Here is a 5,861-nt window from a genome sequence, read left to right as displayed (position 1 = left end):
GGTGCAGCCTACTGGGTGGGCGTGGATGGAATGGGTGTGGCCTACTGGGTGGGCGTGGCCAGCTCTACATCATTCGCGTCAAGAGTGCCTGTGGGGGCCTGGGCAGGAGTGGGACAGATCTGAGGGTCTCTGGCAGAAGGGGGTGGGACCGGGGCAGAGCCCATCAAGCCGGATAGGTGAAGTAGGCGAGGGCCATTTGCTGGCCACTTCCAGGCGATGGTCCATTTCTTCATTCCTCACAAAGGGGGACACCTCCCCAGCATGCACCTAGGGGACGGGGCCGATGCGGCAGGGGCTGGTTCCTTGCTGTTTCCGGACGGCCTTGTGGAGCTAAGACTGAATGTGTTTCAGCATAGATGGCCACCAAAAAATTGTACATTGGCTCTCGGCCGGCCTGGGCCTGGGCCAAGGCAGTGGGGGCCGTTCCCTCACTGTTTCCAGGATGGCTTCGCGGGCCACATGAAACCACTTCGCGGGCCGCATCCGGCCCCCAGGCCTTGTGTTTGACATGTCTGCAATAGAGACTTCCTGGAAAAGCATTCCCCCATACAGATGGCTAATAGCCTGCACTGACACTCTGAATCACAGGTGTCAAACTCGATGGCATCATATGACATATTCTGATGTATCGCAATGTTTTTTGCCTTTGTGGAACCCGGGGTGAGTGTGGCCTGAGCGTGACGTATCCGGCCCATGGGCTGCTACTTTGATACCCCTGCTCTAAATAAAAACAATAAAGCTCCTTTAATCAGAATAGAGCTGGAAGAGACCCTGGAGGTCTTCTAGTCCAGGGCTTTTCAACCAGTGGTACAGGTACCACCTGGGGTAAATTGGCACCTGGCAGGTGGTACATGACCATCCTAGAAAAGTGATAGCGGGGGAGGGGAATGAGCTGAACCGGTGGCAGCACTGCACAAGCCTGAGCGAGAGACGGCTGGAGCTGCAGGGCTGTCAGGGCTCAGTGGAAGCGCCAGGATCAGCGCCAGGCTCCAGCTGGAGCTCGGCACTGATCCTGGAGCTTCTGCTGAGCCCAGATGAAGCACTGATCAGCTGGAATGTTGCAGCATCTCCAGGGTCTTGTGATTTACATTCAGATGCTTGGCAACTGATTCATATTTATGACGGTCACAGTGTCCCAGGGTCATGTAAGTGACCAAAACCTGTTGCAACCACCCAGCAGACGGGGGGGGGAATAAAAACCAAACACCCCCCCATCCCACCCCCGCTGCCAATCCTCAACAGAAATGCTCACAACAATGGAAACCTCGGACAGGAGGAAGTTTTTGACACCTTGCTAGGTGACTGGTGGTACTCAGATATTGCCATATCCTAAAAGTGGTACAATGGGTGAAAAGGTTGAAAAGCCCTGTTCTAGTCCAGCCCCCTGCTCAAGCAGGAGGACCTATACCAGTGATGGCGAACCTATGGCACGTGTGCCAGCGGCGGCACTCAGAGCCCTCTCTGTGGGCACATCCGCCACTGCCGCCAACATCTCGCGCAGTTTGAGTAGAGGTGGTACAGCATGCCCCCATGCGCTCGCTGGCCTCTGTGTGCGGGGGCCAATGGTGTCAGGCAGCAGCCGCCCCTGCCTCACCTTGCCTTGCCCTGCAGCAATGGCACCCCCGCCCTATCCCCTGCCTCACCCTGCAGGAAAAGCCTCCTGCCCACCGCCCCATCCACCAGAGACCCCCTGGATCTCCCCCAATCCTGCCCAGCCCCCACAGGCACCCCCCATGAGCAACATCGAGGTGGCTACGCCCACCCCAGCCCTGCCCACCCAGTCTGCCATGACTACTGCAGCCACACCCACCCAGTGAGCCATGCCGCACGCTCCCCCCCCAAGGGCACCACAATGCTAATGCGGCCCTGGCACTTTGCGATAAATAAGTGGGTTTTGGATTGCGGTTTGGGCACTCGGTCTCTAAAAGATTCACCATCACTGACCTATACCATTTCAGACAAGTGACTGTCCAGTCTCTTCTTAAAAACCTCCAGTGATGGAGCACCCACAGCTTCTGGAGGCAGGTCGTTCCACTGGTTCATTGTCCTCACTGCCAGGAAATTTCTCCTTAATCCCAAATTGCTTCTCTCCTTGATTAGTTTCTATCCATTGCTCCTTGTCCTGCCTTCAGGCGCTTTGGAGAATAAGTTGACTCCCTTTTCCCTGTGGCAGCCCCTCAAATATTGGAACACTGCTATCATGTCACCCCTCGTCTTCCTTTTCGTTAAACAGTCTTTTCCTTTTTTAAACTTCTCTCCCCCCCCTTTCTCTTTGTTTTTCAGCGGAGCCGGATCGAGGAGATCCTGGAAGACGAAAGCGGTGAGGTCTATATCCGGAGGCCTTGAGGCCTCCGATAGAACAAGAAATGATAAGGGAAATTGAACTCAGAAAAGGGAACATTTACTCTGAAGGTCTTCAACGGAGCAAAGAACGGCTCTTAAATAAACTGTGGGGATTACCAGAGGCTCCAAACCCAAGTTAGGGAATGTGCAGATGAATCTATGTTTAGTCCACATCCTAACAGAATAGCAGAGTCCTCCATGCTGGCTGGGGGAATTTTGGGAGTTGATGTCCATGCATCTTAAAAGTAATAGAGGTTGAGGTCTAGAATCAGTGTTTCTCAACCTTGGCAACTTTAAGATGCATGGACTTCAACTCCCAGAATTCCCCAGGCAGCATGGGTGACTGGGGGATTCTGGGAGTTGAAGTCCATGCATCTTAAAATTGCCAAGGTTGAGAAACACTGATCTGAAGATTTTTTTACTCCAGAGTCGAAGATCTGCCATTTCAGTTTAACAGAATAACAGAGTTGGAAGGGACCTTGGAGGTCTTCTAGTCCAACCCCCTGCTCAGGCAGGAGTCCCTACACAATTTCAGACAAATGGCTGTTCAAACTCTTCTTAAAAACCTCCAGTGTTGGAGCACCATAAATTCTGGAGGCAAGCTGTTCCACTGGTTGATTGTTCTCACTGTTCAGAGATTTCTCTTTAGTTCCAGGTTGGTTCTCTCCTTGATTAATTTCTATTCATTATTTCTTATCCTGCCCTCTGGTGCTTTGGAGAACAGGTAACAGGATTGGAAGGGACCTTGGAGGTCTTCTAGTCCAACCCCCTGCTGAAGCTGGAGACCCTATACCAGGGGTAGGCAACCTTGGCTCTTTTATGACTCGTGGACTTCAACTCCCAGAATTCCTGAGCCAGCCACGCTGAGGAGAAAGGGAGAGGTTTCCAAGCTGAGCCATGCTGGCTCAGGAATTCTGGGAGTTGAAGTCCACGAGTAATAAAAGAGCCAAGGTTGCCTACCCCTGCCCTATACCATTTCAGACAAATGGTCTCTTTTTAAAAACCTCCAGTAATGAAGCACCCACAACTTCCGGAGGGAAGACGTTCCTCTTATAAATTGTCCTCCACTGTTAGGAAATTCCTCCTTAGTTCCAGGTTGCTTCTCTCTCCTTGGTTACTTTCCATCCATTGCTTCTTGTCCTGCCTTCAAGGGGTTTGGAGAATAGATTGGCCCCCCTCTTCATTGTGGCAGACCCTCAAATATTAGAAAAGAGCTATCATATCATCCTTCTTTTCATTAGAATAGACATACCCAATTCCTGCAACCGTTCTTCACATTGACTTGGGGCGCACCCAAACATCTATTCTTGTTTTCTGCACTGATTCACTTGGGGATTTAAATTCCATATTTAAATTCAATCAGCTGCTCAGAATTTAAACATACAGTAGATCCAAACCGATAACTGATCACACTGGCACACAAGACATTTATAAGCTAAGGAAAATTGGAGAAGTAAATCCTGCTGCTGATGTTATCTAGTCTGGTAACGAAACGTTCAGAAACTAAATTGAAACAAGCTTGGAGAGCAAAACCACTGCCAAAATCTAAATCCCGAGCTACAAGTATTTTCTATTATTTCATAGAATAACAGAGCTGGAAGGGACCTTGGAGGTCTTCTAGTCCAGCCCCCTGCTCAAGAGGAGACCCTATACCAGGGGTAGGCAACCTCGGCTCTTTTATGATTCATGGACTTCAACTCCCAGAATTCCTGAGCCAGCCATGCTGAGGGAAAAGGGAGAGGTTTCCAAGCTGAGCCATGCTGGCTCAGGAATTCTGGGAGTTGAAGTCCACGAGTCATGAGGGGGCCATAGTTCCCCCATGCTGGCTCAGGAATTCTGGGAGTTGAAGTCCACGAGTCATAAAAGAGCCAAGGTTGCCTACCCCTGCCCTATACCATTTCAGACAAGCGGCAGTCCAATCTCTTCTTAAAAACCTCCAGTGTTGGAGCATTCACAACTTCTGGAGGCAGGCTGTTCCGCTGGTTAATCGTTCTCACTGTCAGGAAATTTCTCCTTAGTTCTAGGTTGGCCCTCTCCTTGATTAGTTTCCATTAACGACCACAGCATTCTCCCCAAGATCACCAGAAAAAAATGGCTGCCTCTCTTTGCTCAAGCAGAATGTAAGAATATATTCAGGATAAAAGGACATAAAATCGGCTTCGGTCACATGACGATCCGTTTTCGAAGTGTCACAACTTACGACCATAATTGCCTGGGCTCAATTACAGGTAGTCCTCAACTTACAGCCACAGTTGAGCCCAACGTTTCTAAGTGAAACATTTGTTAAGTGACTTTTGTCCCTCCCATCTTTCTTGTCGCAGTTGTTAAGTTAGCAACACGGTTGTTAAGGGAAGCTGGCTCCCCCATTGACTTTGCTTGTCAGAAGATCACAAAAGGGGATCACAGGATCCCGGGACATTACAACGGCCGTAAATAGGAGCCAGTTGCCAAGCGTCTGAATTTTGGTCACGTGACCCCGGGGATGCTGCAACGGTCATAAGTGTGAAAAACGGTCATAACCGTTGTGAGTCGAGGACTAGCTATACTGTTGTAACTTGAGACCTAGCTGTGATATACCTGAGTGAGGAAGGAGGGAGATCAATTCACTTTTCCCCCCAAACTGTTGACATTTAATTGACAGGAGCCTGGTCCTTCATTCAGTTCAATCATGTCTTGTGTTTTTATTTTAGGCTTTGGATGTTAAAAGCAAACGTAACCTTGACATTTGCGAACAGCATTGAAAGATTTTCTCCCCAAATATCTGAGCAACATCTCAATTCGGGGAGATAAAATCCCCCACTTTTGACCCTGATCTGGTTTCTCCAAAAAAACACAAAACTTTGGGCTGTTAGCATCCCCCACCCCACCCTAATCGTTGCTAGATTTCAGGAGAAAGTGGAAGAAGAAACCAACAAAAGGAATATTTTTTGAAGTTCAAAGGAGTTTCTTCATTGTGGTTGCATTCTTAGCCCAATAAACAGGGGAACAATTATGTGCCAACCCTCTTATGAGTTTATTTTTACACTTGTGTCAGAAACGTAAATGTTGAGAAAAGAAACTGGATTAATTTAATCCAGTGTGCATTTTGCTGTAAACATACGTGCATAAATAAATTAAGACTATTTCAAGTAAATGAGTTTTCTTGCTAACCTCTCGCTTGCCAGTTACGCTTGGAAATCATTGCTAGTCTACGCAATTTGAGATGCAAGGATTGTATGTAAAACAATAGTGTAAATCGATTTGTTATGTGTTAGTTTCCAAATTTTGGCGAGTTCTATTTCCGTTCAATGTTTCGTAGACAGCTGTTTCATCCAGACACCAAAGATCCATATAACCACAACCCAGATAACCAACTAGATTAACAATTGCATTAATAGCCAAGATAGAGAATTCTAGATTATTTTGACTTGTACTGCGTTTCATTTGTTCTACTGTGGGTTGCTTTGAGCATTGTATCTGCTAAGGAACCATGTAAATAAAACGATTTAGCCATGCCACTGGATTCTGCTGTCTTTATT

This window comes from Protobothrops mucrosquamatus, unplaced genomic scaffold (genome assembly GCF_001527695.2).
Source record: "Protobothrops mucrosquamatus isolate PMUCROS unplaced genomic scaffold, P.Mucros_1.0 scaffold3093, whole genome shotgun sequence".
Lineage (NCBI taxonomy): Eukaryota > Metazoa > Chordata > Lepidosauria > Squamata > Viperidae > Protobothrops > Protobothrops mucrosquamatus.
The sequence above is the reverse complement of the archived record's forward strand: the minus strand, read 5'-3'. Positions refer to the sequence as shown.